This window comes from Ursus maritimus (assembly GCF_017311325.1).
Source record: "Ursus maritimus isolate PB19 chromosome X unlocalized genomic scaffold, ASM1731132v1 scaffold_X1, whole genome shotgun sequence".
In the NCBI taxonomy this organism is placed as follows: domain Eukaryota; kingdom Metazoa; phylum Chordata; class Mammalia; order Carnivora; family Ursidae; genus Ursus; species Ursus maritimus.
In genome coordinates this window covers 76,399,904-76,412,789 of record NW_024423319.1, presented here as the reverse complement: position 1 = coordinate 76,412,789, position 12,886 = coordinate 76,399,904, and positions in this window count along the sequence as shown.

The window sequence follows — 12,886 nt, the reverse complement described above, 5'->3', positions numbered from 1 at the left end:
CAGTATCTGAATTGTTAACCCCTACCACTGTGGGAAACAATGTTATCAACTGAAGTACAATGCTTATCTATGGTTTATTTTGCTTTTAGTCTTAGAGACCCTACTCATTTCCAAAGTGATTTAAGCCAGCACCATTCTCCCCATACTCTTCAGTGAAGTTGTTTCATACATTTATAATGCAGTTATATTGTTTTGTCATATTCTACATTCCATCCTGGCATCCCCTGTCCTCCTAAATAATTTTTTTAAGTTGCTTACATTAAGATGCACCATTATGATAAAATATAGAATAGTTTGATAGTCCTAAAATAATTTCTGTGCTTTACGTATTCAGTCCTTTGAACCCTGGTAACCACTGAACTTTTTATCATCACTGTAGTCATATAATTGGAATCATACAGTATGTACCCTTTTCAGAGTGGCTCCTTTCATGTAGCAATTTACATTTAAGACTTGTTGATGTCACTTTCTGGCTTTTGATACCTCATTTCTTTAATTCACTGAATAACATTTCATTGTATTATTGTACCACAATTTATCCATTTACTTATTGAAGGACACACAGATTGCTTCCAGTTGGAAATTATGAATAAATTTGCTATAAATATTCATGTGCACATATTCTTTTTGACTTGGTCCCCCGTTTTCCAAATTTATGCTTACCCTTTAGCCTTAAAAATAATTATTATAAAAGGAACATATACTTGTAAAATAAATTTAAAATGAAAAATACAATGAAGAAAATAAAAATCCCTGATAGTGATAGATAACCAATATAATTTTATTGTTTTACCCAGGGTTATATATGTTTAATATATGCAATTTTTAAATTTGATATACCATAAATACAGTTTGTTTAATCTTCATTTTTACTTTTATTTTTTATTATTATATTCAATAACCCAGCATATAGTATATCATTAGTTCTACACGTAGTGTTTAACAATTTATTAGTTGCATATAATACCCAGTGCTCATCACAACACATGCCCTCCTCGACACCCATCACCCTGTTACCCCCTTCCCCAACTCCCCTTCCTTCTGTAACCCTCAGGTTGGTTCCCGGAATCCAGAGTCTCTCATGGTTTCTCTCCTTCTCCGATTTCTTCCCATTCAGTTTTCCCTCCCTTCCCCTGTGGTCCTCCACACTATTCGATATGTTGCACATATGAGTGAAACCAGATGATAATTGTCTTTCTCTGCTTCACTTATTTCACTTAGCATAATCCCCTCCAGTTCCATCCATGCCAATGCAAATGCTGGGTATTCATCCTTTCTGATGGCTGAGTAATATTCCATTGTACATATGAACCAAGTTTTCTTTACCTATTCATCTGTTGAAGAGCATCTCGGCTCCTTCCACAGTTTGGCTATTGGGGACATAGCTGCTATGAACATTGGGATGCATGTGCCCCTTCTTTTCACTATGTCTCTATCTTGGGGGTAAATACCTAGTAGTGTAATTGCTAGGTTGTAGGGTACCTCTATTTTTAATGTCTTGAAGGACCTCCATCCTGTTTTCCCGAGTGGCTGTACCAGCTTGCATTCCCACCAACAGTGTAAGAGGCTTCCCCTTTCTCCACATCCACCCCAACATTTGTTATTTCCTGTCTTGTTAATTTTAGCCATTCTGACTGGTGTAAGGTGGTATCTCAATGGGTTTATGATTTATATATGCCTAGTGATGTTGAACATTTTTTCATGTGTCTGTTAGCCATTTGTATGTCTTTGGAGAAGTGTCAGTTCATGTCTTCTGCCCACTTTTTGACTTGATTTTTTTTTTTGGTGGGACTGTTGAGTTTGAGAAGTTCTTTATAGATCTTGGATACCAGCCCTTTATCTGTAATGTCATTTGCAAATATCTTCTCCCATTCCTTGGGTTGCCTCTTTGTTTTATTGACTGTTTCCTTTGATGTGCAAAAGCTTTTTATCTTGTGAAGTCCCAAAACTTCATTTTTGCTTTTCTTTCCCTTGACATTAGAGACATGTCTTGAAAGAGGTCGCTGTGTCCGATGTGGAGGAGGTTACTGCCTATGTTGTCCCCTAGGATTTTGATGGATTCCTGTCTAACATTGAGGTCTTTCATCCATTTAGAGTTTATCTTTGTGTATGGTGTAATAAATTGGTCCACTCTCATTCTTCTACATGTGGCTGTCCAATATTCCAAGCACCATTTATTGAAGAGAGTCTCTTTTTTTCCATTGGATAATTTTTCCTCCTTTGTCGAATATTAGTTGACCAAAGAATTGAGGGTCCATTCCTGGGGTCTCAATTCTGTTCCATTGAACGATGTGTCGGTTTTTCTGCCAATACCACACTGTCTTGATGATCACAGCTTTGTAATATAGCCTGAAGTCAGACATGGTGATGCCCCAGCTTTGGTTTTCTTTTATAACATTCTCCTGGCAATTCGAGGCCTTTTCTGGTTCCTTGGTGATTTTAGGATTGTTTGTTCCAGCTCTGTGAAAAATATCGATGCTACTTTGCTAGAGATTGCATTGAATGTGTAGATTCACATGCTCTAGGCAGAATAGGCATTTTAACAGTTTATTCTTCCAATCCATGAGCATGGATTATTTTTCTAACACTTTATGCCTTCTTCAATTTCTTTTGTAAGTGTTCTCAATTTTCTAAAGTACTGTTCCTCTACCTCTTTGGTTAAGTTCATTCCTAAGTATATTATGGTATTTGGTGCAATTGTAAATGGGATCAATTCCTTAATTTCTGGAGAGTTAAGATAGCGGAAGAGTAGGGGACCACTTTTTCAGCCGGTCCCCAGAGTTGAGCTGGAAAGGTACCAGACCAGCCTAAATAACCACAGAATCATCCTGAGATGCAGGAATAAATCTGGATCTCTACAAATGAACATTACCAGCGCTGAGTATTGAGGTGCGAAGCAGGGAGCCGTGAAACCGCGCACAGATATCGGAAGATAAATGGAACGGGGAGGGAGCCGCCGCGTTCGGGCGCCGGGAAGCGGCAGCCACCTACACAGGGGAGCGGGCGGACTCATGGACGGCACCCGCGAGAGAGCGGACTGAGACCGGTGAGCCGGGAGCACGCGCCACCAGGCTTCTTACGGAACTCCGGAATCGAGGTGTGCTCACCAGGGATAGACTGAGACCAGGAGATCCGGAAGCCCACGGGGCGGCTGGTGGCAATAGAAACACAAAGGACAGAGATGCGCCGGCCCTGGAAGTGAGGGCAGGGACTCCGGGTGTGGGGCGCACATCCCGGGATGCTGCAGGGTTGAGCAGCACCAACAGTAACGGAGGCAAAGTGGCCAGAACATCATTGGAGAACGGGCCGCAATCCCTCTGTTCTGTGACAATTCACCCTCTGCTGCTCTGACTCTCAGAAGAGGCATAGCAGACAGCCAGGGAAAGCCGCCAGAGAACAAAAGCCTGGAAATACTGGCTCACAGCGTGCCCATCCCCATCCCCCCTCGCAGGGAACACGGAGACTCTACCCGAACAGGGTTGCCTGAGTATCTGTGTGGCAGGCCCCTCCCCCAGAACACAGAAGGCAGGCTGAAAAATCAAGAAGCCCACAACACGGGGCGCCTGGATGGCGCAGTCATTGAGCGCCTGTCTCCAGCTTAGGGCATGATCCCGGCGTTCCGGAAAGGAGTCCCTCATCGGGCTCCTCTGCTGGGAGCCTGCTTCTTCCTCTCCCACTCCCCTGCTTCTGTTCCCGTTCTTGCTCACTGTCTGTCTGTCTCTCTCAGATAAATAAATAAATAAAACCTATAAAGAAGAAGCCCACATCCCTAAGATCCCTATAAAACAATGGGCACGGCCTGGGACCCAGTCAATAATTTGGGCTCTGGACAACCCCGAACCTCTCCTCATCAGAATGACAAGAAGGAGAAGCCCCCCCCCAGCAAAGAAAAGACAGTGAGTCTGTGGCCTCTGCCACAGAAATAATGGATATGGATGTAACCAAATTATCAGAAATGGAATTCAGAGTAACTCCCCTCTCTTTATCCCTCTTCCTACCGATCTTCCTGTTTTTATGTTCCATAGATGAGAGAAACTCATAGGATAGTTGTCTTTCTGCTTGACTATTTCACTTAGCACATTATCTCCTCCAGTGCTCGTCTCATGCTGCAGCAAATGTGATCAAGTTGTTCTTTCGGATAGCTGAGTAATATTCCATTGTAAATATGGATCAAAGCTTCTTAATCCAGTCACTGTAGCAAAGGGCATTCGCTCCTCTTCCACGTATTTACTATTGTGACTATTGCTTATGAACATAAGGCATATGGCCCTCCTCTTTACTACTGCCTGTATCTTTGGGGTAAACACCAGTATGCAATGCTGGATCATAGCGTAGCTCACTTTTAACTTTTTAAGGGACCTCCACACTGTTTTCCAGGAGTGGCTTCACGAATCTGATTCCCACCAACAATGTAGGAGGGATCCTTCTCCATCCTCTCCAACAATTGCTGTTTCTTGCCTTGTCTATTTTGCCATTCTGACTGGCGTGAAGGTGGTATTTCAGTGTGGTTTGACTTGAATTTCCTGATGTAACATCTACTCATTTTTCAAAACTCCTGTTAGCCATTTGTATGTCTTCATTGAAAAGTGTCTGTCTCTATCTTCTGCACCCAGCTTTGTTTTTCCTTTTCAACAGTTCCTTGACATTTGGGGCTTTTCTCAGTCTCCATACTAATTTAAGGAATATTTGTTCCAGTTCTCGAAACATGTCCTCATTTTGATCAGGATAGTATTGAAAGGGTAGATTGCTCTGGGTAGCATGGACATTTTAACTATGTTAATTCTTCCCGATCCATGACCATGGAATATCTTCCAACTTTTTTATGTCTTCCTCAATGTCTTCACAAGAGTGATTTATATGTCTTCTCAGAATATAGGTCCTTTACGCTCTGGTTAAATTAATTCCAAGGTAACGTATGGTTTTAAGTGCTATTGTAAATGGGATGGATTCCCCTAATTTCTTCCTTCGGTCTCTTATTCGTTATAGGAAATGCAACTGATTTTGGCATTGATTTTGTATCCCACCACAATATTTAATTGCTCTATAACTTCTAATAGTTATGGGATGGCTTCTTTTGGGTTTTCCATATAGAGTATCATGTCATCTGCTGAGAGGCACATTATTTTGACTTCTTCTTTGCCGATTTGAATACCTTGATCCCTTGTCATCTGATTGCTGTTGCAAGGACTTCTAGTACTATGTTGAATAATAGTGCAGTAAGGGCATCCTGTCGAGTTCCTGATCTTAAGGGAAAAGGCTTCCAGCTTTTTCCTCATTGGAGAATAATATTGGCTAAGACGCTTCATAGATGTGCTTTTTTGAGATTGAATGCTATCTTTATATTCCTACATTCTGAAGGGTTTTTAATCAGGAAAGGAGCTGTATTTTGTCAAATGCTTTTTCTGAATCAACTGAGTAGAAGATCATATGGTTCTGAGTCTTTTCTTGTTGATATGATGTATCACACTGATTGATTTGTGAATATTCATGAACCACGTTTTGCATCCCAGGATGAATCCCACTTGATCGTGATGGATAATCCTTTAATGTACTGTCTGGATTCTGTTAGCAAGTATCTTGTTGAGGATTGGCGTCCAATTCATTATGGGGAAATCAGTCTGTAATTCTCCTTTGTGAGGGGTCTTGCCTGGTTTGGGGATCAAGGAATATTGGCCTCATAGAATGAGTTTGGTAGCTTTCCTTCTGGTTTCTCTATTCTTTTTTGAAATAGCTTTGGAGAATAGGTATTATCTTCCTTGATGTTGTGTGTGTAGCCATCTGCGGAGAAAATCATCCGGCCTGGAGTTTTGTTATTTGAAGGTTGTTATCACTGACTCAATTCTCTCGTAATTAATTACCAATGCTAGAAATCAATTCTCTTCCTGTTTCAATCTTGGTGCTTATAGGTTTCTAGGAAGGATTCCATATCTCCTAAAATGCTTAGTTATTTAATATCTATTGATAAAAATTTCTAATAATCCTTCCATCTTCCAATGGTGTTCTGCTTTGACCTCTCCTTTTTCATTCATAATTTAATAATCTGGGTCCTTTTTCTTTTTGGATAAGTCTTGCACAAAAGGACTGTCTATTTTATTGAGCTCCTGTTCAAGAACCAGCTTCTAGGTCCTTGCATCGTGCTCTACTGTACTTCTGGTTTCCTGATTCATTGATTTCGCTCTAACTTTGGTCAACTGCTTCCTCTGTGTGTATTTTAGCCTGTCCCTCTGTTGCTATTCCAGCTTTGAGGTGAGAATATAAAACTGCATTTTAGATTTTTCTATTCTTTTTGAGGAGGCTTTGATGGCTATGTATTTCTTCTTTAGGACTGCCTTTGCATAGGTTTCAAACAAAGACATGTGGCTCTGCTGAAAGAAAGCTACACTAGGTAGGTGTGGAGGAAACACAGCAAACCTGGATCCAGAGGTCACAGCTGCTGGGGTCGTCCAGGAAGGCTGCCAGAGGTGGTGACCTTGGGTAGCAGTTCTAAACTCTGAGCAGGCTTCCCAATGCTCCAGTTCCATGAGGACACTATCTTTGCCTGCAAGGCAGGGAGGACTGTGGTGTGGAGGCCTGGGAAGGTGAGCAGGGTCGGGAGTCTCTGGGCCCTGGTTCTGGTCTCTTCTCTGCCTCTAACCTCCTGAGACTTTGGGCACTGCACCACTGAATCCCTGTGGGCCTTGGGTTCTGAGAGCATACATCAAATGCCCAAATTAGATGTGCTTCATTGAGAGTACAAAAGACACATGCTCTGGAGATGAAAACAATAGTAATTAATTATAAAAAGGTATGCAAAATTGTTCGTGTGAGGGTGAAGGAGGGTGCTGGAGCGTGGAAAGGATACAAGCTGGTGGCTATGCCCGTCACCCCACCCCACCCCCGCCGCGCCTCTAGCTGAAATAGATTCCAGTATTTTATTTTGAGTAAATTTTGAAACATATTAGTGTGCCTTTTGATTACGTTAAAATAACAGTTAGTTAATCATCATCATCAAGAGGTCCTGGGGCGCCAGCGGCAGCGTTAGGGCACTGCCTTCTGCTCAGGGCGTGATCCTGAAGTCCGGATCGAGAGCCCACATCAGGCTCCTCCGGCCATGAGCCTGCTTCTTCCTTCCACTCCTCCTGCTGTGTTCCTCTCTCGCTGGCTGTCTCCTATCTCTGTCAAATAAATAAATAAAATCTTTAAAAAAAAAGAGATATCCTGAATTTTTAGGAGGGCCTCTCCCCCTCCTGCTTTAATGAGCCGAGGTGGGCCGTGATGCTCATCACCAACCTTCAGCTTCTCAGGAACTGCAAATGGGTTGTGGTCAGCCGCTTGCCTGCCACGCAGGCCGGATTTGACGTGTCTGAGAAAAGTCTGGAAATTCGTCGCAGCGGACAGGGACAAGCGTGGCTAAGAGGGGGATCAGCGCGGTTCACCTGGCCTCGGGGAGCAGGACCAGGGGCAGTATTCGGGATAAGACGGTGGCTCTGGGTCCCAAGCACATCTCCAGCCTTCAGGCTTGGACGCCTCTGGGGGCCCTCTCCCCCACTCCACCATCTTCGTGGTGCCTCGGCTCCCCGCCTCTGTTCCTCCTCCTGCTCCAGGACTCCACTCACCAAGACTCCTTGAAACAGCTCACCTCAGAGCCTCTGAGAGAGCTTTAGGGATGAGGTTGGCCCATCACTAGCCAGTGGCTTCCCTAGGGGCCTGTCCCTGGTCCAATTAGTTGGGGCAGGCGAGGGAAACACTGGGTGGAACTTGCCCAGTATGCAGGTGAGGCACTCTCCTCTGCACCAATCAGCTTCGAGAGTGGGGCTGTGAGGGCCCCCGTCTCCTAGTCCAATCAGCTTTGCCCATGAGAGTGAGGTACCTGCCCTGGCCCACCAGCTTTGCTCGTGAGAAGAGATGCCCAGCCCTGATCCAATCAGCTTAGGCTGGGGGTGGAACCATCGGCAGGCTCACTGAAGGACTAGAGTGGGCAGGCACTCCCAACAATTCAAAGAGGAGGTTGTTTCTGGTAGTTTCTCCTTCCTGGAGAGCAAAGAATCAGGTGAGAGTAAGTTTCAGAAAGACTGTGCTTTTATTCTCTCTAAATAATAATGAGAGTGGGAGAAGAAAAAGTTGCCAACATATTTATTAATCATTAGGAAATGATGTTGTGTTCCACAGACCTTATCTCATTCGGATTTACAAAATTCTGTTGATTCACCCAAATCCTCCACCAAATGCCCTTTACCTTCCCCTGCAGCACCTGGGGCGTCTGCTGGGAGGCCGACTCATGGAGCGTGGGCAGGGGCCCCCTGGCTTAGGCTTTCTAGGTCCAGCTGGGAATTTTGCGGCATCAGTAGGAGGCAGGAGGGCAGGAGTGAGAGGTGAGACCAGGGCCTCATTCCCAGCCCCTGCCGTGCAGAGCTGAGTGTGGCCCTAGACCCCAGTTACTCCTCTCTGAAGCTGACTCTATAGCAGGTCTCTCTCCTTCAGATTCCAGGAAGTGCCCCCTCCATGCCCCCAGCCCAGTCACTGCCCCATTAAGCTTAGGGCCTGGGGGTAGTTACAGCTGGCTTGCCACCCATCTGCTTTGTACAATAGGTCCTTTGTATGTAAACTTTCTTGGAATAATCCTAGAATTAACTATTTCAAATTGCCACCTGCTTCCCAGCTGAACCTAACTGATCTCTTACTCCCCATGAGTTAGACGCTACTCTGCCTCCTTTCACAGACTAGGAAGTCAGTCATGTGAGCTAAGGAATCTCCCTGGTGTTTCACAGCAGAAATGATAAAGTGGAGGTTCCAAACCCTGGACTGTCTGATGCCACGGTCAAGCTTCTTCATTGCTGATTGCCCCTGCAGAACTGGACCATGCAGGATCACACCCGGGGTCTCCAGCCACAGCCTAGGCCTCATCTCTGGAGCTGGCCAGCACAGACCAAAGCCTGGGTAGGACTAGCCGAGTTCCAGAGGGAGCATCGCCCTCTGAGCTTCAGCAGGGATCTCCACTGGACAGAAGAATAGGAAGGACTTCGTATAAATAATACCATGGCAGAGGAACAAAAGGAAGAGGGCAGGGAGCAAGCCAAGATAAGAGGGGAGAAGATGGTGCAAGGAAACAGAAAAGAAATATGTAGCTTTGGCTGCAGACACTCAAGAATGTTCCAGGAGACAGATGAAGGGCGAGCCGAGATCCCGTTGAAGGATGACCGACAAGTTAAGACCAGACTTTGCCCACTATCTCAGAGAGAAAAGGAAGAAGACATGTAGAGACTGTGTAGGGACGCTCTAAGCTACTTCTAAGATGCTATTATTATTGACAGTAGGGGAAATTGAGGATTTGGAGGTCCCAGAGGTGTGGGGCAGCACCGCCCACATAAGAGTCTAGGCATAGATGGTCAGGGTGCCCTGAGGACAGCAGGGAAAAAGCGCCATTGGTGGTGCTCTGACCACTGGGCTGTGGGGACGTAGCTGAAGGGGGAAATGGCAAGAGGCCAGCGGGGCGGTGCAACTCCAGGTGCAGTCCCCACAGTGGATTTCTGGAACTCCAGTGATCCAGAGGGGATCAGGCATAGGTGGAGAGAGGATAAAATGCAAAGACTCAGGACTTGGGGGAAGGGATATTCTAAGTACTTAGAACGCTTAAAGCAAAAGAACATAGGAACATAAGTTATAAGGGAGACAAGAAGGGACACCTTCAACCTTTATGGCTGCCGCTGTGGGTTGAACTGTCCTCCGGCAGCATCCGAAAGTTAGAGTCCTGACCCCAACACCCTGTAATGTGACCTTTACTGGGGGAGATTGGGGCTGTTATCAGCAAGTATTTGGCACTTGAGCTATAATCGTATTAGTTTTATGTACAGCTGGATGATCGCGTGTAAAGTGGTCCTCCAAATAATAAGTTTAGTTGGTATCCTTATCACCACGTAGAGGCACGCTTTTTCTTGTGATGAGTAATTTTAAATATTCTCTTTAAAAAGTGCAACTTGAAAAGGTTATGCCATACCATATCATGAACTACAGTCATTGTTACATCCCCAGAACTTATATCTTATAAACTGGAATTATACTTTTTTGGATCACTTCTCGTCCACACCTCCAAACTCACATCCCTTTGCCTCTGGTAACCATGTGAATCTGTTCTCTCTTTGATTCGTAAGTTATGGGTTTCGGTGGGGCGTTTGTTTGCTTTTCTGAGATTCTTCATAGTGAAGTGAGACTCAAGGGCCAACATTTTGGTTCCTGACTAATTTTTTGCTCCGACATATTTCATTTAGTAGGTATCTGCCCTTAGGTTCCATCTGTAATAATATGTTGCAAATGGCAGATTTTTATGGCTGGAATAATATTCCCCAACATATATGTTTGAGGACCACATCTTCCATCCCTTCATCCATAGATACATGACACCTTAGGCCGTTTTCCGCCTATGTCTTATTAGTTCTAATGAGAGATAGGTCTTTACGGATAAATGAAGTTTATGAGATCATGAGAGTGGGTCGTAATTCATTGATGATCTGCTTCTTATGTGTGAAATTTTATCAATAGAAAAATAGGAAGACCACGGAAGAGGGAGGGTTGAAGTGGAACATCTAAAGCCAGTGAATAGTAAAACATCTGAAATAATGTGTTCAAAGCCATAGGTGCAGGATTAGCATCTTTCAGATTCTTTCTACAAGTTTCAGAGGGTCTGTGCGGCCCTGCTGCAGCACCATGAGTTCAGACTTCTAACTCTAAACCATGTGAGAATAAATGCCCTGTTTCAGCCGCTGTTTTATGATACCTTAAGTCACGTGGGAAGCTGTCCAGGACACTACAAAAACAATTATAGCAAGTCGAAAGCTACCGCTGAGCAGCAGTAAAAAGCCTGGCGTGGCTCACCATTGTGTGGTGCTTAGAAAGTTGACCACGAGGTCTCAAGCCATGGAAGCACCAGGAAATATTCCAAATCAGATCACCATCTGCTGCAGTCCCATACCTCGTCACCTGTTCCCTCCTGGCGTCAGACTATTATCCTCTACAACCCTTAGACTGGAGAAATTCTCCACTGTTAAGTATAGTCTTATGGTCGCTTCCCCAGTAGGAAGCTCTCCTTCAGCCTTCTTGGGATTCTGATCTGAATGTCTGATCCAGTTCTCTCTGTTGCCAGCTTGACAACGCTTACTTCTTTGGGAGTGCCACTGCCAACCTGACACCTGGACACCCTTTCACACCTCCTCTTGCTTAAGGCTCACTGAGTTGGTTTTCACTTTCAGCCTCAGTTCAGGCTCAGCCGCAGCGCCAAAAATCTAGAGGATTCACCAGCTCGTCAGACACATCCCACCTTCTTATACTAGGATAGGAGCTCCAGACAACACAGTTTTATACTTTCAAACCACTTTTAAATGTCTCGTTAAGTAATCACATGCTTAATATTGCCTTGAAATGGTCTCTAAATGCCAGAGGGAGAAAGTATTTTTCAGATAGAAACATATAGTTTTACACCAAATCAGTTCACTTAAATGGAGAAACAGAATATTCTCAACCATTAAAAAGTAAAATTATAGATAATACAGATGTCTTTGGCTTACAAAAAAGGGGATTGTCCTCAAAAATATGGTGTAAATCAAGCCTCTTGGAAAATCAAATGTTACCTGAAATGCACTATGGGAGTATGTTTTAAAAGGAATCCCTGCAATGAATTTTTGTAATCAAAAGAGACACTCATTCATTTGGTCATTCAGCCATTTATTTATATTCCAGTTCTCAGCCTCAAAGCCAAACATTTAGTCCACCTGGGGAGCTTAAAAATATACCATATTGAGGCCTCAAATCTCAGAGAGTTCCTAGTCTGGTCTGGGGTAAATCATGCCCAGCATTTTTAAACCTGAAGATCTGATATGCACAAGCAGGTTTCGGTGGGAAACCACTGGCATTCAATAAACATTTATTAAGAAGCCTCTAAGTCAGGCCTGACCTGAGAGTCAGGAATTGAGGGACTGCCCAATGACTGAGGACACAACTGAGCTCCTCTCCCAGGAGCTTAGAGCTTCAGAAAGGGCGAAAATGTGGTGGCACATGACTGCATCTCTGCAGTGTGAAGGCTAAATAATATATACAAATCACTAGTGGCAGTTCTGCCTTTGGTGTAGATTTTCACATGGCTAGCCTGGGCTTTTTAATAACCAGACAGTCAGTATAACATCTTCAATAATAAGCTCATTGTAGTATGTTCAGATCCAAAAGATTTTTGCCTTGTGTACCTTTCTCTGTATCTTTATCAGTATTTTCCTTGGGGGCCCTATCTCTAACTCCCTCTTAAACATCATAGAATTTTATCCCTTGACAAACTCACTCGTAAAATCCCAGCTCAATGAGATGAGTTTGATACGGCATTTACATGTGTGCTGGACTCCCGTTTTCTCCAAATTTACCGTGGTTCCTTCTGCTTTCCTCTCGTCTTTCCCTGCTTGCAACATTCAATCAAGCCTTCACATTAGTTTTTGTCTTTTAATTATTTGGGTTATTCCTTTGGTGTCTGACCTTACATGTCTCAACTGAGGTTGAATTTAAATTAAAAATGCCTCTCTCATCCCCCCAGGACAACACAGTGATTTTAAAGGCACAGCCACATCTTGATCCTCCACTGCCCATTTTCATCCATTTTTGGTCCAGTATTTTAGTTCTTCAAAGTTTTCAGCACCTCCCAACTATATGATGATTTCTTTTCATTTCTTATACAAATTTTCATAGTTTGAACAACATATTTATAATGTCACTCCCTTCTGCCATCGTTTCCGAATCCCACTCCATCTTTATTGATTTTACTGCTTTCCTCATTGGACACGTCCGTATTTTTATTAAGGTCCACGTGCCTCTTTTATGTACTCCTGAAACCAAAAAGCTTCAGGGGCGCTTCTGGGTGGCTCAGTCATTGCCG